The sequence below is a fragment of the Sciurus carolinensis genome, unplaced genomic scaffold (assembly GCF_902686445.1).
Source record: "Sciurus carolinensis unplaced genomic scaffold, mSciCar1.2, whole genome shotgun sequence".
NCBI classification, from domain to species: Eukaryota; Metazoa; Chordata; class Mammalia; order Rodentia; family Sciuridae; genus Sciurus; species Sciurus carolinensis.
Genome location: NW_025920166.1, coordinates 113,064 through 139,006, shown reverse-complemented (window position 1 = coordinate 139,006; position 25,943 = coordinate 113,064). Strand labels below are relative to the sequence as shown.

General features: G+C 38.8%; 1 pseudogene; it reads left to right on the top strand.

The window, feature by feature from the left end:
* The first annotated feature begins 24,417 nt into the window (after window positions 1-24,417).
* On the top strand, window positions 24,418-24,977 carry LOC124974673 (rRNA-processing protein UTP23 homolog; annotated as a pseudogene).
* The last annotated feature ends 966 nt before the right edge of the window (window positions 24,978-25,943 follow it).

Genomic DNA, 25,943 nt, shown 5'->3' with positions numbered 1-25,943 from the left:
AACTGATATAATATCCTCTCTGTGAATTCTTGCACTCATAATGTCATCATTTTGGTCTCTGATACTGACATAGTGTCCTTATTCTAACCTATGATACTCACATAATACCCACAGATTGGCCTCCGATACTCACATATTACATTCAATGGGACTTGTCATGCACATAATACCTTTATGTGACCTAAGACACTCACATCAAGCTTACAATGTAGCCTCTGACACTCACACAATCTTCACTTTTAGTCTCTGATATTCATATAATGAATTCAATCTGGCCTCTGATAATCACATAATATTCTAACTGTGACTTCTGTCACCCACTTAATATACTCACTTTTGCCCCTGATATTCACATAATATCCTCACTTGGTATCTTACACTCACAAATGCCATCATGATTACCTTGACACTCATATAATACCCTCAATTTGGCCTCTAATACTCACCAAATACCTTCAATGTGGCCTTATATACTCACATAATAAAATTGTCAGTCTGACACTCACATAATATACTCACTGTGGTCCAAGACAGTCACTGTGACTTGGGACACTCATAATGTCCTCATGCTGGCCTCTGATGTGACAAAATATTCACATTGTGGCCTCTGACACCCACATAATTTCCAGTGTTGTCCCTGTGATTGGCAGTATATGCCAACTGTAGCCTCTGACATTCATACAATATTCTTTCTGGGACATTTGACACTCACATAATATCCTCATTTCATTCTGAAACTCATATAATACCATCACTGAGGCCTCTGACACTTACATAATATGCTCAATTAAACCCCTGACATTTACTTAATACCCTCACTCTGGCCTCTGAAACTCACAAAATACCATTACAGTAGCCTCTGACATTCACATAATAGTCTCAATGTGGTCTCTGATATAATACCCTCACTGTGGCCAATAAGACTCACATAATTCCCTCACTGCAGCCTCTGACACTCACATAATATCATCACTCTTATCACTGACACATAATATTCTCAATGTGACCAATGCAACAACTGTCACTCATTGAGTATCTTCCCTAAGGCCTCTGACATTCAACAAACAGTCTGTCCTCTGACACTGATATAATGTCATCAGTGTGGCCTCAAACATTTATATAAAATCCTCACTGTTCCTTCTAACACACAATATCCTAACCATGGCCTTTGACTCTCACATAATATCCTGTGTCCTTTGACACTCATATAATACACTCAATGTTGCCATGACAATCATAATATCTGCCCTTGGTCTGAATCAAAAAATTCCCTCACTGTTACCTTGATACTCACATAAAACCCTGAATGTGGCCTCTGACACTCAAAAATAAACCTCAATGTGACCTCTGACTTTCATATAATATCTTCACTGTGACCTCTGAAACTCATATAATAATATTTGACCTCTCACAGTCACATAATAACTTCACTTTGGATTCTGATATTCACCTAATATCCTCACTGTGAATAATTACATGCACTTAATGTCCATACTATAACCTCTGACTCTTACATAATACTCTTCCTCTGGTCTCTGACACATATAAAATATCCTGCATGTGACCTCTTAAACTCACATTACACCCTCACCATAACATCTGACACTCACATAAAGTCCTTACCTGGCCTCTGATATTCATATAATATTCTTATTATGGCCTCAGGTTCTCCCATACTATTCTCACTCTGACTGCTAACCTTGAAAAACTGTCATCACTGTAGCCACTGAAATCCAGATATTACCCTCACTGTTGCCTCTGACACATAATGTCTTCACTCTGGCAGCTCACATTCACAAAATATCTTCAATCTCCCTACCAACATTCACATAATACCTTCACAATGTCTCTGACACTCAGTGGTAATTATCTCACAATAGCCACTGACACAGAATATCCTTATGTGGCCTATGACACTTACTTATCCTCATTCTGGTGCCTTTTACATAATATTCTCCCTTGACCTCTAACACTCACATAATATCTTCACTGTGGCCTCAAATACTCACAAATTATTTGCCCTGTGGACTCTCACATTCATATACAATCCTCACTTGACAACTTCCTTAAAAATGCCATTTATTATTTTAAAGGTTAACATGTAAATTACAGAAAAAATAAAAATATAAGCAAAGAACAAAGTTATAAATTTGAAAGCAGCTTACTTGGACATGCCTTCCAGGTCTTGAGTATACATACACAATATCACATTTTATGTGATTGAGATCATTGTATCATGCTTTTCCACACATGAATATTCACAAAAACAAAATCTAATACCTACTTCATTTGACCACTTACATTCACATAATATCATAACTCTGACACAAGAAATTCACATAAATACCTTCACTCTGGCCTCTGACACTCATATAATGTTTACACTTGACATCTGACACTAACATAATATCCTCACTGTGGAAACTACACTCACATAATATGCTCACTGTGACAGAAGGCACTAATAACCTTAATGTGACAGCTGACACTCACATAATATCCCTAGTAGGTACTGTGTCCTTTAGTGTTAACAAAATATTCATACATTAGAATTTATAACTAATATAGTAGTTGCCCTTTGACTTTTAATGCCAACATATTACCAATCAATTTACATCCAAAACTAATAGTTTCCCTGAGTTCTTTCAAATTTATGTAATGTGGAATATGTGACCTCTCAAACTCATATAAAAACTGTCCTTTGGTGCTGGGTTTATGGCTTACTGTTAGAGCACTTGCCTAGCAGAAGTGAGGCACTAGGTTCAATCCTGAGCAACACATTAAAAAAATAAATAAATAAATTAAATTTAGAAAAGATTTCTGTTACTTTTTTAAACTGTTCCTTGTTCTTTCTATACTGATATTATATCCATACTACAGCATTAAAACTTCTGTAATCACTAGCCTCTGGCTGTTCATATTAATATGCTTTCCATTCTATAAAATCTAAATCTAACAGAATAGTTACCTGACTTGGCATGAATATGAACATGATAAATTTGTTGTACCCTCTAAAACTAATAGGTGCAATGTAGTCTTTAATGCTAAAGAAATATTCTTACTATTCCACATTAAACTAATATAGTAGATTCCCTGGGACCTTAAAGATGTTTATAATATCCATAGTGACCATCTAAACCACATATAATAACTCCCCTATAGACTTCAATAATAATACAATATTCCTATTATGGCCGTTCCATGTCCTTTTTTTAACGTATATGCGTACAATAGCATAGAAAATTATACAAGAGCTGTTCTGTCCTTTAATATTAATATAATTTGTCTGATATTTCAACATCAGAAATGGATATCACAGTCATTCAGAGTACTCAAATACTAATATCCAAATTGGAGTATCAAATACGAATATACAAACTGTGCTGTGGCCTCTAAATCTAATGTGTTATTCATAGCTCAGCATCTAAAATGAATATACTAGTTCCCCTCTACCTTGAAATACTAATATGACATCCATATTATCACCTAAAACACCAATGAAATATATGTCCTGTAGCCTTTAATATTACTATATGCCATCTTTTCCATAAACCCTGAAACTAATATAATAACTTACTCATGGATTTTAATATTCATTTAATATCCTTGATATAACATCTAAAACTATTAAACAGGTGCTCTGTAGCATTTAACATTAGCATATTCATATTATAAAAACTTATGCTAATAAAACAGCTGCATTTTTGACATTAAATAATTTTTATGAGTTATCATTAAAATTAATATATTAACTACCATATTGATTTTAATCCTAAGATGATATGCATACTTGAATTTCTAAAAATGACCTAAATGTTTATTTGTGTCTTTTAATTGTAGTATGATATCCATACTATGACAGTTGCCTTTTAAAATTGATGTAATATTCATACTATGGGAAGTACAACTAATATACTAATGGCCCTGAACTTTTAATACTATTGCATTATCCTTAGTACGGCATTTAATATTAACATAATAGCTACTATAGACCTTGAATATTGATAGAAGGGGTGTGTAATAACATCCATAACAAATATAATAGCTGTTATGTAGTCTGTTATGAAAAAATAATATAATAAAACACCTCAAGATAATGCAGTATCTGTCCTTAGTTATTAATAGTAATACCAATACTACACCATCCAAAAGTGACATAATAGTTGTCCTGTGGATTGTAGTTCTATTATAGAATCCATATTATTAAAGAATCCTCATGACTAGGGCTGCTCTTCATGAGCTTCACTGGCAGCAAGCAGAGAGGTAAGACAGAGCACTAACTGGAACCAGGATGCAAGTTCTCAACAGGCTCCATTAGAAACAAACCATGCCCAGTAACTGAAAGAGTTCAGAAGGCAGCTGATCAAGCCACATAAAAGCATGGTCTTTGTCCATTTCCCTAGGATGAAAATGTCACCAAAAATGCAACTGCAATGAAACATCCCTCAGTCATACACAGGGTTCCATGCAACCTGGGATTTGACTCTTCATATTTAAATTGCAGTCTTGCACCTGAGACAAACTAGATGGCCCCTAAGTTCCATGGTCCCTTTGTCAGGATCACCATACCCTGTGTACACAGATGCAGATGTGAGGACATGAAGTGGGACATATGCAACCTGCACTGCCTTGCTCTTCCTTGCTAACACAAGACAGAAAGCAAAGTCTGTGGGCTCAGTTTCAGAGTGTCTTAATCTTGCACTGACACTGATTGTTCTGGGCTTCACACTGTGCCTTTAATCACTCTGTTTGCCTAATTTAGATTTCAGTAGGGAAACTATAGTCATAATACATCACTTTAAAATTTTTACTTTGTCTACATTGATCTAGTTGTCAGAAAAATCATAATTTTAACAGAATGTATGTTCTTGTAATTTTTCTATTGAGAGTTTGGCACACTACACTTTTGTCTTGGATGTTCTTCTTAAAAAGGGAATAGTACAGCCCTCAGAGCTTGGTGCCTCAGTGTTTGGATCTGGTGATGCTGTGGTTCAGAGTGTGAAACTCATGACTGAGACAACTGGATACAGAACCATGTTGAGGATATTGGTCGAAAGATGTATTGCAGGCAAGGGACTAACATTCAGGTAGGCTTTATTGACATACTTCTTTGTGGGAATTCTTTTTTAAGACAGTGAATCTGTTTCAAATGGAATCAAACCCCTCTGGAATCCAGCATCCATCACTCCTTTTCTGTGATATCATTTTTCTCCTGTTTTGGAGAATTAGGCAATGATCCCAGCAAATAAATTTTTAGGCATTTTCCAAGAGTAGTCAATGAAGAGAAATTATTACTAGCTGAACTTGTTAGCTTAAAGGCTTTTACAGTGACTTGGAAACTGACTGAACTTATACTCATTTCATGGTCCTATCAGGTCTGTCAAAGCTCATACAGGGCTCTTTCTCCTTCATGAAGAAATGGTGGATAGGAAATGATATCACATAATGCCATAATATCATAAATTGAATACCTACAGGAGCAGGAGATAAGAGGGGAGGATTTCCATGACTTCTATTTTTACCAGCTTAAAAACCAGGTACTCTTCCCATTTTTTTTCAAATTCACTTGTGCCTCAGGGCTTACTACACTCAGCACCATTCAGAGTTGCAGGTCTTCCTTGAGGTAATCCTCCACATTTGACGTTCCCCAGTAAATTTCTGGGAACACAGAAGCATTCAGCAATGCCCTATCCTGGAAGCCCTACCACAGCGGTGATTGTGCATATGAGTATTGATATTCAACTCTTTCCAAGCCAGTGGTATATCTTCAAACTCTCACCATTTTGCAAAGGTAATGAGAAGCCAATTAATTCTGTGTGCACAAGCAAGATGGTTCTAAGACTTTGAGGTAATTTACTAATTTTTGATGTTTGTTAATAGAAGAGAAGATGATCAGCTTCTTCTGCTCATTCAGAAGTGGGCACAGGGCACTCAGTGAACCTGCATTAGATTAATGACTATCCCCTGAAGAGAGTGGTTACATAATCCTTTCCATTTTTCAAAACTGAATTGTCAATCCTTCTCTCTGCTCCAGTAACCTTAGCTATTGAATAAATATTGCTTTCTGAGTTGGTTGTTTGTTCTTCGACTGGGGTCTTTTTTCAAATTTTAGTTAGAAGAATAGAAACTGTCTTCAACAACACACACAAAAAGAAGTGACCTGCTGTGATCTTGAAATAAGCAATGCAGATATTCCCTAAAATAATAGAGAAAGAGAATTCCACTCCCATGTTTATGACCATGGTATTGAACAAAGTTTTGGCAATTTCAGACCATGATTTCTTCTTGATAAAAATTGCATTCATGAATTTTATAACCAAAATATTTTTGTCTATGTGAGGCATTTAGAAATGGAAACAGAAATACTAGTTCCTTGCTATTTAATGGGGTCCCTGGATCTTTGCCTGCTGCCAAAGAAATTTTCCAAAATATCTCTGGAATTATAGCAGTGCCAATGCTATGGGACTATGGAGACAAAGAAATTGGACTTCTGATGATTATATCTTGGTAGTGAAATATCATGGCTCTTGCTGATTAACTTTCCTTTGAAAGCAGATAGCTGATGTGGATTCACTTAGATAGGGAAGCTACAGATTTTAGACAATAGAATTCTCTGGTGCTAGTGATTCCTTGTAATGTACCCACAACATACAATGAGAAGAAATATTGAAACAATTCCAAATTTCACAGAAAGAATTGGAAGGTCTATGGCACAGGGAGTGTAATTCTGAAAATCAGTCATTATAAACTTCTAGTGGGGCAGAGTGGAAACAAGGACAAGGTAGAAGTTGATTTTCCCTCTTTCACTGTTGGACTCACATCATGGTAGATTTGTATGTCATCCCTTGTCACTCTCCTTTCTATGTTGTTTTTTTTTTTTTTTGTATGTTGGTGAATTAAAGACACATGAGTCAAACATTTGGGTTCCCAAGGAGTATATATATAAATGGCCTTACACACCCGATAACAACTTCAAAAACATACACTAGAATAATCCCAGGGGAATACGGCAAAATTATTCAGGTCTTGTAAGGCTTAAGGACTTCTTCAGAACCACTCACATGGCCAGAAGGAGGAAATGGGTCTGATCCAAACTCTCTCTCCAAACCTGGGACAGTCTGGGACCCAGATCCAGGGTGTGTTGGTGTAATCATTTACACTTGTGTATATCAAGGGAAGATGGGAGGAACCTACATCTCATTGGGCCATTAGAACCATCTTGTGAGAGAAAGGGCTTTTGGTATGGAGTCCCCAAAAGAGTGACCTCACTTCCTTGGCAGTAGAACACACAGAACTTGGAACCCTAGTAGCTAGGCACCCACATTCCAGATAAACTCCCATTGTGCTCACTTGTGTTGAGAGAGCAAGTCCAGAGCCATGAGTTCTTGTTGTCTATTCATCTTTGGATGCTTATTTCTCAGGAAAGTCCCTAGTAGGAGGGGACTTTCCCAAGATTGGAAGCACTGTATCAATGTTGGGACCAACAACTCTAGTGATATTTCCCAAGAAGATCAGAGGCGAAACAGGACAGGTCATTGGAAGTGAGTAGAGTATAGCCCTACACTCAGATTACCATTTAGATAGTACCAGAGCCTCAGGAGCTTTTGTCTGTGTGTGTTTATATTTGTGTCTCATATTTGTGACTCATTGAAGTTGATGTTGATCAAGCTGTGATACTATACTTTAAGAGAGCGCCACCTTACATCATTCCCTTCACACCTCAGAGAGACATAACTACATATTTGAGTGAGTACAGACTCATACTTCACAAGCCCTAGTAACTATATTTCTTAGCAAGTCTTCTCTAAACACCTTAGAGAGTCTTTCCACTCACCTTGGAGAGTCTGAAATACTTTTGAGAAAACTTTTCACTCACTACAGAGACCTTTCTTATACACTGCAAATAGCCCTGTTATTCACTTAAGAGAACACTTACAATCTCATCAATAAGCCTTTCTACAAACCTCATAAATATCTTCTATAACTTTCAGAGGGTCCTCCCTACACATCAGAGAGCCTACCCTGCATAAAAATGACAACCCACTTAACACCTCAAGAGAGTCTTTCCTTCATACTTCAAACTCACTTCCCTACACGTCTAAATAATGACACCCTACTAACACCAAGAGCTTTTTCTACATACCTCAAATTCCCATTCATATACCCCATAGGGACACCGCCTTCAAACTTTATTGAGCAACACTTATACAACTCAGAATGCCTTTTCTATACACCCCAGAGAGTTCTCCCTATAAGTTCCAGTGAGATGTTAACTCAAACCTCAGAATACCCATGCTACAAAAAGCATACCCCACTACACAACTTGGATACAACTTACTACTCACCAAAATTCCTTCTCTGCTCACCTCTGAGGGTTGGCCTGACACACCTCAGAGAAGATTCTGAATACAGTGTTGAGTGGTCTTTGTAAACAATGTAGGGATTCCCCCTATTATACTCAAAGAATACTCCCATTACTTCTCATTGTGTTCTACCTAGTCATATCAGATAAATTTCATTATTCATTTCTCAGGACCCTAACTACACAACAGAGAGCATGCCTATGCAGACAAAAGCCCTTCTACACTCCTCATAGATTCCTCCTGAACACTTAATGCAGGCCTCCCTACACACCTCAAACATCGCACTACAAATCTCAGAGAACCTTCCCTTTACACTTCAGTAGACACTTCCTGCACACATAGGAGTCACCTCTCCACACAGCTCAGAACCCTACCTACTCATATCAAGTGTCCTTTCCACAGAATTAAGAGGGCCATTCATACACACCTTAGAAATTTTCTACAGACATTATTTTATCAATCACTGTATCAAGGTTGGGACCAGAGAACTGTTGCTACACACCATACACCATGCATCTACACACCTCAGAATGCCATAATTTCACTATTCAGAGGGCCTGTTACACACCTCATATAGCCCTCTTTTCAAATTTCAGTTTGTCCTCATTTATCTCAGAGATCTTTCCTTATTCACCATAGATGTCCACAAATACACACCTTAGTTAACTCTTAATTTTTACTAATGAGCAACCACCTTATACACTTCATTCAACAGTCCTCCCTACAAATCTCAGACAGGCTCCTATATAAACCTCAGAATGCCCTTTCAAAAAACCTTTAAAAACCCTACCTACACATCTCTCATAGCTCTCAAAACTAGCCAAAAAGCCCTCCATATGTACCTCCAAGGGCCAAAACTACAAACCTAACAGAACCCCCAAGATACTATTCTGAGTATCCTACCAAAACACCTCACAGATTCTCTTTTATCCTCAAATATACCTCTCACCACACCTGAGTTTATTTTTGCTACTCATATCAGAGGCCTCACTATTCACTGTAGAAGTACCTCCCTACATAACTGAGATAGCATTTCTACTATGTCAAACAAGTCTCCAACACCCCTCATAGATCTCTTTGTCCACCTATTATAGACCTCCATACACAACTCTGAGAGCCCTCAAAACACACATAAGAGTGCTATCTCTCTGAATTTCAATTAGCCTTCACTACACACCTCAGTTAACCTACATGGCAAAGCTCTGAGTCCAGCCTACTCATCTCCATGATTTCTAACTTCAGACCATATAGACTCCCCTTCCAAACTTCATGGAACCCTCCCTTCTACATAAATTTGTCCTCCTTATTCATCTCACAGAGTTATCACTGCTCACAACAAAAACCATACAAATACAACTAACTGAACCCTTTCTACTCATCTCAGTGAACCCTACCTATACACCTGAGTGAGCCATCCCCACTCAACTGAAAGAACCCTCACACACACTTTTTATAGCTCTCTAACACACATCATAGACCCATCCTGCACACCTCATAAAGTCCACAAAGCACAGTCCAGAGACCACATGGTATCAACTTTAGAGAGACATCTTTACACACATCAGTTTAGCGTACATACACAACAAAGTGTACCCTCCATACTCAAATCTGGAGCAATTCCTACACACATCAGAGAAGTACCTACATAAGTCAGTGAGTAAAACCATACTTCTTTGCAAGAAGAAACAATGTTTCTTTGCAAGTCCTCTATAAATACTTCAAGGAGCCTATATACTCACCTCACAGAGGCCTCAATATGCACACCTCAGAAACACTTTTGACTCTCCACCATGGCCTTCCCTATACACCATAATTACTGACTCTTACCCTAATCCTAAGCATAAACCTATGTCCTTTCTACATGCCACAGAGTCCTCCCTGACCCTGATACTGACCACAACTTGACCCTGACCCTAAACCCTAACCCTAAGACTAACCAAACCCTAAACTCATAGTGTTCTACCTTCTACACCAGTTTTATCTCCCTACTCATCTCACCAAAATCTTACTACTTACCTCAAATGGCCCTCCAATCTCAACTCACTGAGTCCTTTCCACAATTTCCAGTGCACAAACCCTGTACAACTGTGAGTCATCCCAACTCCCTTCAGGGGACCCTCTCACACACAAAAAGGAGCCCTAGGACAAGCATCATAGCCATCTTACACAATTCATACACACCTCACAGAACTCAGCATCTGCACACTACCAATCTTAGAGACCCCTCTCTACAGTGTTCATGGTATGCTCCATAAACATCAATGGAAACCATCCTTATATCAAGAGTAGTACCTACTTGTGTAGACAACTTCAGGTAGGCATCTATATATACCTTACTGAGAACAAATTATATTCCTATACAAGACCTTTGTACTAACTATACTTCTATATGGTTCTCTTTAAACACCTTAGAAAGAATTTCTACTAGCCTCAGAGAGTCCTCACTACACACCTCAGAGAGCTCTTTCCACTCAACTCAGAGGTCTTTCTTATACACAGAAAAAGCCCTACTTATTCAGTTATGTGATCCCTTACTCTCATAGCAAAGTCCACTGACAAAGCTCATAAATCCTCACTGCACCTTTCAGAATGCCCTCCCTACATACATCAGAGAGACTTTCCTACCCAAAGAGAACATGTTTTAACACCCCAAAGAACATTTTCTACACACTAAAAACTCATTCCCCTACACATCTAAGTAATGCCACCCTACTCACATAAAGGATCAATCCTATACACCTAAAAGTGCCACCCATACACAGCTTAGAGATGCTCCCTCTACACTTCATTGAGCAACACCCAAACAATTCAGATAGCCCTCTATATACATCCCAGAAAACATTCCCTACAAACACCAGAGAAATATTAATTTAAACTTCAGATTGCCCATGTTACACACCTCAACCAGTGCTACTAACAACACAGATAGATCTCACTTCTATGCAAAACACTCCCTACTCATCTCTGTGTGCTGCATATATACACCTAAGAGAGCCCTCATCATTCTCCATTGAAAGCCCTCAAAAACACTTCAGAGATTTCCTAAACTATCCTCAAAAAATCCTCTCATCAGAACACAGCATGTTCTCCCTACACATATCAGAGAGATCTCACTTATCTTCACTTCAGGAGGTCCTCCCTCCACAACTGTGTTAACATCTCTACTCAGTCATAAGGTTCACCTACACCCCCATAGATCCCAAGGCATATCTAATAGAAAACTCCCTACACACCTGTGAGAGCCCTCATAAACACATCAGAATGCCATCCTTATGCATTTAAACAAGCCCTCACTATATATCTCAGAGAACCTACACTACAAAACTCAGAGAGTCTTCCCTACACTACACATCTCAGCAAGTCTGACCTACATGTGACATAGTCCTCCCTTCACACTTCATAAGGTCCTCCCTTCACATCAGATTTTCCTCCCTACTTCTCTTTCAGAGCTCTCACTACTAAGCTAAAAAGGCACTCCAGAAACAACTCACTGAGTCCTCTCTATTCATCTCACTACACATTCTTTATAGAGCTGAGTGACACCTCCTGACTCATCTCAGAAGAACCACCCACAAACATCCTAGGGACTTCTGACACACGTCAAAGATCTTTTCTACAGACCTTATAGAACTCCTTCTAAACAGATCACAGACTGCAAGCTACCAACCTCAGAGAGTCCTCTCTACACACCTCAAATAATCTTCATTCACATCAAAGGAAGCCCTCCCTACTTACCTCAACAGCAATCTCTACACACCTCAGAGAGATTTCCCTACACACCTAAGCAAGTATAAATTAGATTCCTTTAAAAACCCTCTTACTAACTACACTTCCTTTCAAGTACTCTCTAAATTCCTCAGAAAACCCATCTACTCACCTCAGAAAGCCCTCAATACATGACTAAGGGAGCCCTTTCAATTCACAACAGAGGCCTTACCTATGCATTCAAAATACTGACCCCCAACTCAGAACCCAACCCTAATTCTAACCCTATCAGTAAGCCCACCATACATCCCACAGAAAGCCCTTGCTGACATTGACAGTGACCGTGGCCCTGACATTGTCACCTTATTAATGCTAATGCTAACCTTAAACTTAACCTCATAGAACCTTCCCTTCTACATCAGTTTTTTCTCCCTACTCATGTCACTGAGCTCTGGTGCCTTACCTTAAAAGGCCCACGGAACACTACTCATTAAATCCTTTCTACAATTCACAGAAAATGCTCCCTATGCACCTCTGTGAGCCTTCCGAGCTCACCTCAGGAAACCCTCACAAACACCACTAGGAGATCTCAAACACATTTTGTAGTGCTCTCTTACACATGTCATAGTTCCCTCTCTCCATAGTCACATACTACCAACTTAAAGCACTTCCCAAATAATCTCAGAGTACCCTCCTTAGACATCAAAGAAAACTTGTTCTACTTACCTCAAATGCATTTCCTACACACTTCAGAGGGACATCCTTACATATCTCAATTTGTACAAATTAGATTCCTTTGCAAGCCAGTTCTACTAATTAAACTTCTTTGCAAGTGTACTATAAACACCTCAGAGAGTCTATCTACTGATGACAGAAAGTCCTCAATATATATCTTATAGAGTCCTTTTGACTCACCACAGAATCCTTCCCTATAAGTTGCAAATACTGAACCTGACCCTGAGCTTGACACTAACCCCAATTTAAGCCTAAACCTCAGCCCTTCTTACATACCAGGTGCCCTCCCTGACAGACACTGGCCATGAACCTGAACCTGACCTTAATCCTGACACTAAACCTAACATAATAGTGCCTTTCCTCATTTGTCAGTTTGTTCTCCCTACTCATCTCAAAAACCTCTGACTACTCATCTCAAATGGGCCTTGAAACAAAATTCAGTGAGCTCTTTCTATACTTTACACAGCACCTTCCTGATTCACTTTGTGAACCCTCTCAACTCATCTCAAGGGGCACTCCCACATATGTAAAGGAGCCTTCTGACACACATAATATTACCCTGGCTACACAGCTCAGAGACCACTCCCTACAAACCTCAGAGGACCCTCTGTACACACATCTTAGTTTTCTGCTGACACATAAAATAATACCCTCACCACACATCTGAAGAACTGTCTCTACACACCTCAGAGAGACATCCTTACAGACCTCAGTGAATACTCACTATGATTTTTTGGAAGCCTTCCCTAATCACCTCAGAGAGTCTGTGTACTTACCTCAGTGAACCCTCATAATACACCACAGAGAGCCATTACAACAATTCAGTCATTTAAGCACACAACAGAGGCCTTCCTATTACAATGCAAATACTCATTTGAATCCTAACACCAACACTGAACTGAACCTTAACCCTCTAACTCTAATACTAACCCCCTAATTCTAATACTAACTCAAAATATAACTGTACTCGAACCCCCTACCTCAAAGTCTAACCTTAAACCTAAGAGTAACCCTTCCTTCTCAGCTCAGAATCATCTCCATACAAACATCACAGAAGCCTTCCTACACATCGAGTGCCCTCCTGACACATTGAATAATGTGTTCATTATATGTCTCAAGAGAAGCCCCTTCACACCTGAAATAGACATATCCTTATACAAATAAGTGAGTACATACAATACTCTTTTTCAAGCCCTTCTAAATACCTGAGTGAACCTTTCTATTAACCTCATAAAACCTTCACTACACTCTTCAGAAATCCCTTTTGACTGGTCTTCCATATACACCCAAAATACCCCTACTTAATTGAGCACTCACACTCATGTGATTTAGTCCTCCTATGAACCTCAGAAAGCCCTCCTACACACTAGAGATCCCTCCCATAATACCTTATAGAACCCTCCTTCCACAATGAAAAGAATCCACTTTCACACTTCGGAGTAATTTTCTATAAGACTCAAGCATACTTCTCTATACATCTAAGGATTTCCTCCCTACTCACATTAAGAATCCTTCCTACACAACTCTAAATCCCATCCATACACACCTTAGGGACATGCCCTCCACACTTCACTGAACAACCCCTCAGCAACTCAGAAAGCCCTCCTTCTACAACCCAGAGAGTAATCCCTAAAACTGCCAGAAAAATGTTAATTCAAACCTCAGAGTTCTCATGCTACACACCTCAGAAAACCCTACTCTCACATCTCAGATAGACTTCAATATTCACCAAAATCTCTCCCTTCTCACCTCCAAGTGCCTTACCTACACACCTGGGAAATTCCAGACAATATACCAAAAGAAACCTTCCACCACAGGGTATTCTCCTTGCTTTTATCAGATGGATCTCTGAACTTAATTCACAGGGCCCTCAATACACAACTGAGATAGCACTACTTCATGGGAAAAAGCCAATTTTCACACCTCATACATACCTTCTGCACACCTAATGGAGACTTCTCTACACACCTCAGAGAGCCCACACAACAAACTTCAGAAATCCCTTCCCTTCCTACATTCCTCACAGTCACCTTCCTCCACATCTCAGAAAGTCCTCCACACTCATAGCAAGGACACTTGCTACACAACAGACAGCCATTCATTCACACCATAGAAGCCCATACTACACACATCATTTATCAATCCCTACAGGACTCAGAGAGCAGTTGCCAAATATTATACCCCGCCTCTCTACACTACTTTTACAATTCAGAGGACACTGTTACACACTCATAGGGCTCTCCTTTCAATCCTGTTTGTCCTCTTTACTCACATCAGAATTCTCCACATACTCACCTTAGAAATACATATGTACACCCCTTAGAGAGTACATACCTCTCACCAAAGAGAACACTCCCTAAACATCCCATTCAACTATCATCTTTACAAATCTGAGAGAGGCTTTCATACAAACCTCAGAATGCCATTTCATCAAACCTCAAACCTCAAAAACCGCTACCTGTGCTTCACAGGTAGTCTACACTACTCACCAAAAAGCCCTCTCTATTCACTGCCAAAGGCTAAAACTACAAAACTCAGAATGTCCTCTTGATATTCCAATGAGTGCCCTCCCCAAACACTTCAGAGTTTTCCTATACTATCTTCAAAGGATTCGCCAATCAAACTTTCATATGTTTTCCATACTCAAATCAAAGATATCACAGTATTCACTTCAGAGGGCCTTCCCTACACAACTGAGAGAGCATTTCTCATCAGATGTAAAGCCCTCTTACACCCCCCCATAGATTCTTCTGCATATCTAATAGGGACCACTCTAAAAACCTCTGAGAGTCTTCCCTTCACATATGAGTGTGTCATCCTTGTGCATTTCAATGAGTCCTCCCTAAACACCTCAGGGAACCTACACAACAAAGCTCAGAGAGCCCTCCATTCTCATCTTAGAGAATCCTACCTACACACCAAAGAGATACTCCACTTAAATTCTCTTAATGCCTCTCTTTCTACATAAATTTGTCCTCTATACTCATCTCACAGAGCTCTCTCTGCTCACCTCAAATGATTTTCTGAGAACAACTCACTAAAGTTCTTTTTACTCATTTCAGTAAACACTCTCTACAGACCTGTGTAAGTCTTCTTAACCCCTCACCGTTGGACCACCAATGCATGTCTAATAGCCCTCTGAGATGTCATAGAGTTCTCCTGCACACCTCATAGTATACTCTACACAACTCAAAGATGATGAATTACTAACCTCAGAGAGTCCTCCCTACACACTGTAGAGTGTCCTCCATGCACATAAATAAAAGCACTCCCTAATCACCTCAATTCAATCTCTACACACCTCAGAGAGTCATCCGTTCATACCTCACTGAATAGACTTTTTAAAGCCCCTTCCAATAACTATACGTCTTTCCAAGTGCTCGCTAAATACTTCAAATAACTTATGTAGTCACCACAGAGAGCCTTCAATGTACAACTCACAACTCAGAGAACACTTTTGAGTCACTACATAGGTCTTCTATGTACACCACAAATGCTAAACCCAATTCTGAACCTGACATTAAACCTAACCCTAACTCTAACCACAAGCCCTCTCTACATAAAATAGAGGACTCTCCCTAACCATGATACTGACCATGATCATGACCTTGACCCTAAACCCTAAACCCTATACCTAACCACAACCAACACCCTAACCTCATAATTTTCTCCCTTCTGCATCAATTTGCCCTCCCTACTCATCTCTCAGATATCTCACTTCTTCCCTCAAAAGGTCCTACAAACACAACTCACTGAAACATTTCTACACATCACAAAGCAAATTTCCTCTGCACCGCTGTGTGCCCTCCCAACTCATATCAGTGGCACATGGACACTCATTAAATTGTCCTATGACACACATCATGGAACCCTCTTACACACCTCATAGAACCCTCTTTACACAGCTCAAAGGCCACAGGCTACTAACCTAGAAGGGTACTTTCTACACACCTGAGTTTACCCTCATACACATCAAAAGTAACCCTCCTTACCCACATAAAGAGCAGTCCCTAAACACCTCAGAGAACTATCCCTACACACCTAAGTGTAGCATATCAATATACCCCACAGGGTACACAATATACTCCTTTCCAAATATTCCCTACTTGCTATTTTTCTTGGAAAGCCTTCTTCAAACACAACAGAGATCCTATCTACTCACCTTAGAAAGCTTTCAATACACACCTCAAAGAGTCCTTTTGACTCATCACTTAGTAATTCTTTGTACACTGAAAATATTGACCATGACCCTTAACATAACCCTAATCCTAGCCATAACCATAAACACAAACCCTCCCTACATACCACAGAGGACTGTCCCTGACCCTGACACTGAACAAGATATGGATCCTGACCCAAAACGGTAAGCCACACCCTAACTCTAACACAAAATTTATAGTTCTTTCCCTTTTATATCAGGTTTTTCTCCCTACTGATTCAAAGTGATATGAAACCTCACCTCAAAAGGCTGTCTGTAACAACTTACTGAGGTTCTTCTACCCAGCAAAGAGCACCATCCCTATGAACATCTGTGAACCCTTATAGCTCATTTCAGGGGGCCCTCCCACACCCATCAAGGGGCCCTTCTACAATCATCAATGGGCCCTCCCTACATAACCCAGAGAGACCTCCTATGCAATGAAGAGAACCAAGAGAACCTTTCCTGCACACTAAAACACACCTCCCTATACATATAAGTAATTCTTCCCTACTTAAATCAAGAGCCCTTCATACACACTTAAAAGTGCCATACATACACACCTTAGGGATTCTTCCTCAACACGTTTTTGAGCAACACTTAAATAATAAAGAGAGTTCTCTTTATACACCCCAAAGAGTACTCCAGAGTATTCCAGAGAAATGTTAATTCAAACTTCAGAATGCCTTTGTTAAACACCTTAGCAAACATTACCTACACATCTCAGATAGATGTCACTACACACCAAAAAGTTCTCCCTAATTACTTCCAAGTGCTGTAGCTACACAACTTAAAGATCACTTGTGATTCTTCTTGGATTGACCTTCCTAAACAACACTGATATCCTCTGTAGTATCCTCAGAGAACACTCCCATCACACCTAAGTGTATTCTCCCTATTCATTTCATATGGGTCTCACTATTAACTTCAAAGTATCCTTGTACACAAACCAGATAGCACTCCTACACAGACAAAACCCATTTACACCCAAAGAGACTTATGCTGCACACCTGATACCTCCCAATACATATTAGAGCACCTGAACTACAAACCTCAGGGGGACTTCTGTCCATACTTCAGAGTATCCTAACTACACAAGTTACAGATACCTACCTATACAACTGAGAAAGTGCTTCCTGCTCAGAACAGGTGTCCTTACACCTCAGAGGGATTTCTATACATATTTCATAAATATTTCCCACACACCTCATTGAGCAATTCCTACACATCTCAGAGAACTGTCACTAAATTCCACACACCATTTTTCTGAACACCTCAAAATGCCCTACTTTCAAAATTCAGTGGGCCTGTAACCTACTTCAAAGAGCTCTCCTTTCAAACCTCAGTTAATCCACCTAATTTATTTCAGAGATCTCTCCTTATTAACATTAGGGTGACATTCCTACACAACTTGGGAGTTCTTAATACTTACCTAAGAACACCATCCCTATACACCCCGATCAAGAGTCCTCCCTGCAAATCTCAGAGATTTCCATACAAACTTTAGAATGCCCTTTAAACAAGCCTCAAAAAACTCTACCTGTACATGTACTACATAACTCTCACTACCCAGCAAAATACCCTCCCTATTTACCTCCAGACACCGTAAGTATGAACCTCAGATATTCCTTGAATTGCCCCTTTAAAATGCCTCTGATTCCATCCACTATCCTCAACCAACTCTCCATCACACACCTCACTGTGTTCCCCCTACTAATATTAGATATATCTCACTGTAGCCTTGAGAGGACCCTTCCTAAACAACTGAGTTACCCTTTCTAATCAGTCGTAAAACCTTCCTACACCTCTCATATATCCCTCTGCACACCCTAATAGGGACCAATCTAGACACCTCTGAAAGTCCTCCCTATACATATCAGAGTTCTGTCCCTATGTATTTCAATAACCCCTACTTTTACACCTCACAGAAACTACACTAAAAATCTCACACAGGCCTCCCTACTTATATCAGGGAGTCCTACCTACAGACTATATAGATCACCCAATCAACAATTTATGGGGCCCTCATTTTCTATGTCATTTTGTCCTCCATACTTTATCTCAGAGAGCTCTCACTACTCACTTTAAATGGCTTTCCAAATATATATACAATGGAATATCACTCAGCCATAAAGAATGATAAAATTATGGCATTTGCAGGCAAATGAATGACATTGGAGAATATCATGCTAGGTGAGATAAACCAATCTCAAAAAAACCAAAGGACGAATGATATCACTAGTAAGTGGATGATGAAACATAATGGGGGATGGGAGGGGTTAGTGTTAGGGTTAGAGTTAGGGTTAGGGAGGGGAGCAAAAATGGAGGAGGGAAGGACTGTATAGAGGAAAAAGAGGGGTGGGAGGGGTGGAGTGGAAGGGAAAAAATAATAGAATGAATCAAACATTACCCTATGTAAATTTATGATTACACAAATGGTATGCCTTTACGCCATGTACAAACAGAGAAACAACATGTATCCCATTTGTTTACAATAAAAAAATAAAAAATAAATGGCTTTCTGAGCACAACTGAGTATTCTCTACTCATTTGAGTATGCATTCCCTATGCACTTGGGAGAACCATGAAAATGCTTTTTAGAGTGCCCTCCCACAAACATCTAAGAGACCTCTGACACACATAATAGAACCCTGCTATTCTCCTTATATATCCCTCTTTACTCATCTCACAAAATACAAGTCTTAAAGTCATTCATACAATTAGAGTATCCTCCATACACATTAAAGAATGTCTTCCTTACTCAATTCAAGGGCAGTCCCTACATGCCACACAGAGTCATCCCTACATACAAATTGTGTACAAATTATACTGTTTTAGAAGACCTCTCTACTAACTACACTTCTCCACAAGCCAACTCTAAGCACCAGAGGGCCTATTTATGCACTTTTGAGAGTCCTCAATACACACCTCTGAGAAGTCTTCTAACTCACAACAAAGGTTTTTCCTGTACACCACAAATGTTAATCCTGATCCTGAAACTAAGACTTACCCTAGGCCCAACCATAACCCTCAACTCACAGTGCCTTCCCATCCACAACAGTTTGTCCTCTCCTTTCAAATCACTGAGTTTTCACTACTCACACAAACAGCCCTCTGAAAACAACTCACTGATCTCTTTCTATCATTCATGGAGGTCCATACCTATGTAACTCTGTGAGCCCTCCAAAATCACCTCAGGAGTCCTTCTGGAAATGTAAATAGCACTCAGACAAACATCATAAAAGCCTCCTAAATACCTCATCAGGTTCATACTACACAGACCAGAGGACACTCACTACAAATATAAAGGAGCCCACCCAGTAAACATCAGAGTGCATTGCTGACACATAAAAAAACCTTCACTACTCATATTGTGATCTGTACCTACACATTTCAGGAAAAAAACCTTACAGAGCTAAGTGAGTACACACCATACTACTTTTCATGTCCTACATACACACCTCAGCAAACCCTAACTAAACATCTCAGTTCAACCTCACTGCTCAACAAAGAGCCCTCCCTACTCACTTCCAAAGGCTATACTGAGACACCTGAGAGTTCTCATGATTCTTTTTTGACTGGCCTCCCTAAACAGCACAGAGATTCTCTCTACTATCCTCAAAGAAAACTCCCATCACAACTCAGTGTTCTTACTCATATTGTATGCACCTCTGTGAGCCTTTCCAACTAACAACAGTGGGCCTTCCCACATACATAAAGGAGTTCTCCCACACCCATCAGAAGGTCCTTCATACATGCATTAGAGAGACCTGACTACACAATAAAAAGAAGCAACTTTTCCACTTCAGAGAAAGTTTCTTACTCACCATAAACACACTTTCCTACACATCTAAGTAATCACTCCCTAATTAAATCAAGAGACCTTCCTACACACTGAAAGTGCTTTGCTGTACATACTCATTTTAGGGACACTTCCTCCACAATTCTTTGAGAAACACCCAAACAATTCAGAAAGTCCTTCTTATCCACCAAACCAATTGATAAATGAATCCCCTGATGGGATTAACCGAGTGGTTACTGAAGGAAGGAAGGGTGTTACTGGAGGAGTTGTTTCATTGGAGGCATGTGTTTGTGGTATACATTGTGTATCTGTTGAGTGAGTGTCTCTTTCTGCTTCATTCATATTAGCCACTTCCCTGTACCACACACTTCTGCTATGATATTTAACCTCATCTTTATGCCCAAAGAATGGGCCAGCTTTCTATGGACTGAGATCTCTGAAACTGTGAACTATCAAATAAAATTATCCTCTTTTATAATTCGTGTGTTCAAAACTTTTAAAGTCACAAAGGAGGAAAAAAAATGTTGTAATCACAGCATTGTCCTTTTCACAGGACCATTTATATAAAGTACAAAGAAGGCACACTGAAAACACATTATATAAAGGTAAATGTGCATGCTCCAAAGTTAGTTTGTGACTATGTGCATATACACCGAGTGAGAATGACTCTGGCTTTGACTAACAACCACAACATAGTGAATCCCCAGTCCTGACTACATAATGAAAGCAACATGTAGGGCATTCTCATAACATTTTCTGCCAGTTTTCTAAGCAAGGGAGTCTTGCTAAAGCCATTTGAGACTGCACCAACAGTTGGACAGAGTTAGACAGAGTTTTACTGGTAAAGTTCAGAAATTGTAACAGTTGGTCTTGTCTCACTGAACTATCACTCTTCCTATGCAGATCTCTAAAGACAGACACATGATAATCTCTTTCTTTGCATCCTGTATTTCCCATATTTTGTATCTTACTCTGAATCACTCCCCCGACCTCCTTAACTCTGAGGATTTTTTTGACTTATAAGATGCACCTCCAGGAGTGTCCCCTATTCTAATGGCTGAAGAATGTTACATTGTTTTCAGATCCATATGGGCCACCAATTGTCTTAAGCAGTGCAACCAAACTCCCAGGTCCAGCCAGGGGCAAAAGGGGATTGGAAAATAGTCACAGACACAGACCTTGAAGATTAAGCTGGGATCAGGTGGAACTCTGCTCTCTTATGGAAATGCAGATCTAAAGAGTTTTGCCAGCAATCTTTATTTATACAGGTCTCATTATCAGGTTTAATACTATGCAACCATTATTCTTTGTATTAAAGAAAGTTACAGAAATTAGGACATCCTATGTTGCTTTTCTGTAGTTGCAAGCTACAGTTGCAAAGCGCAATGCTAGGAGATTTGTGTAGCTCTCAAGAAAATCCAATGATAAAAATTACTATAAGGTAGACAGGAACTGGAGAAGTGATGAAACATTGTGGTTGTCTAGCATAAGAATTCCTTCCTGCCCAGGAGCTGTGTGCCTGAGATCAAGGTCCTAGCTGATAAAACTCTTGAAGAGAACTTGCTCAGAAAGGGCATTATCAAAGCTGCTATTCATATTTGTACTTTTCTCTGTACTTTCAGAGAAACATTTCAAAGCTCTAGTCATGCCACAGCCATGAGGTCATCAGAGACTCTCAATCTCAATCACTACTCTCCCATCCTCTGTCACCACTCTTCACACTCTGGTTCACAGGAGACAGGAAATACCAGGAGACCCAATTTTTAAGTATTTCCAAAGAGACAGAAATCTGGATTGTCATATTTCAATATATTTCTTGCTGGTGTCCAGCCCTAGCAGAGGTCGAGGGTCCTACGTGGATGGAAGGCATCAGTGTGGTGGAGAAATAGCACACAGAGACACCAAGTGTTCTGAGGCTGAATCTGAATCTTTATTTTTTTCTGCCACCCTTTTTATAGATATTTTTCTTTAGTAATGATTTTATCATTTTATGGCTAGTTTAAAAGAAGAAAAACTTTCAAAAGTACAATCTGTGCTTCTTCTCAAAGTACACATTCTCTCCGTATGACAGTCCAGACCAAAACAACCTTATTTCCCAGCTAGATTAAAACAACCTCATCTCCCAGCTACACTAAAACAAGCTTGTCTCCCAGCTAAACTGAGGGCACTATGATGTGCCAGACTTTAACCTTCAGAACAAACACATTACTAGATTTTCTGAGAAACCACCCCCACCATGAACTCCAGTGTTTAACAGTGAAAAATTTTTACTATTATTAAAGGGCAAGGAAATCAACTAATAATTAATATTGAGACTATTCTAATTTCATATAATGGCAGGTTACAATCTTATTCTGATTCTCAAAGAATTAGACTAAACATAGGAAAAGCATAAATTATATTTATGACTAACTTAAATAATTTTATTATGTAAAGTATCTCTAGAATCAACTATTGAAACTAGAAAAGCAACAAAGGCCAAACACCGCATCCAAGCTCAGAGGAATATCTCTTGATCCATCTATAATTATACTAAAGCAATAACAGGCTCCTTTAAACTCAAGCAAAGTCACAATTTTTTATTTTTATATATTTTATCTATGTATTACTGCTAAATTTTCATTGTGCACTATTTTGTGTCCCAACACAGTAAAACCTTCCCATTGTTTTTTTCAATAAGTTTCTAATGATATATTGATTATTAATATTAAAAAGCCACTACACATTGAGACATGCCACGACTATGGCCCCCAAGAGGGATGATGATCAATAGAACTGTGTCAGGTGTTGAGTCCTCTATTCCAAAAGACCATGTCAAATGTCAGAGTGGCAGGAAATAGACATGGCAATTTCTTATAACTGTCTTAATTTCCATGTGATTACACAATGGAAAAAGAGTAAAAATATTACTTCAATTAACCTCTAAGTTAATTGAAGATCATTACAATGGTCTTATGGGAATGAATTTTTTTTCTGTGGGGTGGTTAAGTACAAGGGAGTGATCCAAGTGGTACCAAACAACTGAGCCACATCCACAACATATTTTTTTATTTTATTTAGAAACAAGGTCTTTCTAACTTGCTTAAGACCTTGCTCAGCTGTTGAGGAGGCTTTGAACTTGTAATCCTACTATTCCAGTCACAGAGCCACTGGGATTACCAGAGTACATGACAGAACTGGCTTCTGTCACAAAAATCTTGAATCACTGAAATAATAGGCATACCCCACACTAGCCAGTCCTTATGTTTTTTTTTTTTTTTTTTTTTTTTTTTTTTTTTTTTTTTTTACTTTTGATTTACTACGAATTGAACCCAGAGCTTCAGGCAGCAGTTATTTTAATGCTGGGTTTTCTTGCATTACTGGGATCTAGACTACCTAGGATGATATTTCCATTTAAATATATGGTCATTTAAATTTATTAATTGTGTGATTTTCATGAATAAAATAGTTAATAAACATTAGTTTAAATTTCAATTTAACTTTTTTTGCTCTCTACTACTCTGAAGAGTCAGACTGGGTTTTGATCAAGACAAATACCCATTGCAGAAGCTGGGTATGCATAAGGCTTATACTGAGGCTTTCTGTCTGGCGGCTTCGGTCTGAGTCAACCAGGCATGAAGATCACCAGGAAGAAATACACCAAGAAGCATCTTGGCTTCTTCCGCAACAATTTCGGAGTCTGCGACCTGTACCAGATCCTGCTGGATGGCACCTTTCTTCAGGCAGCGCTGCGGGGCTGCATCCAGTTGCGGGAGCAGCTGCCCCGCTACCTTATGGGGGAGACAAGCTGTGAACCCCCAGGATCAGAATTTATCTGTGAAAGTAAAGAAAAAGCCTGTCATTCCTCTCATATTTATTATTCAGAACACTATAGTCTTGGACAAACCTTCTCCCAAAACAATGGCCTTTGTCAAAGCCATAGAGTCAGATCAGCTTGTCTCAGTGCATGAGAAAGAAAGTATCAAGCAACTCAAACAGGAACAGAGTTTAGTGAAAAACCCTGAACAGAGAAGAAGAAAAAAGCACAAGAAAATAAGTGGCCCCAATACTCTTAGCTGTTTGAAGAAAAGGAAAAAACCAGAGGACACAAAATCGCCTGCTTCGAAAAAGAACAAGAATCTGGAACAGATCTATCTCAGAAGTACTTTCTGAGAAGCAGAATGCAGAAGGATAATAAATGCATTGGATACTTCTTTTAAAGACATTCAAGTGTGAAAAATGAATTTAAAGGCTGTATTTATGATTAAAGATTAAACTTATTTTTATAAATGAAAAACTAACAAAAAAAGAAAAATATCCATAAAACAGCAATGTTCAACATAAATAAATTATAAGAAAAAGTGTAAATTTAAAATTTCTAATATTCACATTATAAAGTAGAAAGAACAGGTAAAATCAAATGCAATAAAATAAAACTATATATCCATGTTATTATTGTTTGACAATATAAAATTACTAATAAAATATATAATGAAGTATGTATAAACTACATCTTCAAAACTCATTCTATATTTGAAACATCCAAACATCTCCATTCACACCAGACATATTTCAGGTTTGAGAACTATGGTCTCTTTACCTTAGTGAAGTGATAGAATTCACTTCCATATATATATATATATATATATATATATACATATATATATATGTATATATATATATATATATATATATATATATATATATATATAATTTGGGGATTAAACTCTGGGGCATTCAACCTGATTTTTACTGAGGGTAATTTTGAACTCACAATCCTCCTACCTCCACCTTCCCGCTGCTGGGATTTCATGTGACTAGCTGACAATAATATACTCAAGGTTATTATTGTCACAATATTGACATTATTGTGACTAGCTGACAATAATATACTCAAGGTTAGAGAACAGGAGAGACATTGCCCTGAGAGCTTGAAGTTTCAACCAGAAAGTGTCCAAAAGTAGACCGTAGTTTTCCACTTGATACAAGGCATATCCAATCCCATTTCAAATATCTCAAAGCAAAGAAACATGGGTGTCCCGTGAGATTTGTGACCCATATCTTCAGATATGTAAGAAGTCTAGTCTTTTGAGTTTAAACAGGTTAAAGTCAATGTTATTTTACAATTTGGCCTTGAACCCAATGGCAGGAATGTGATGAT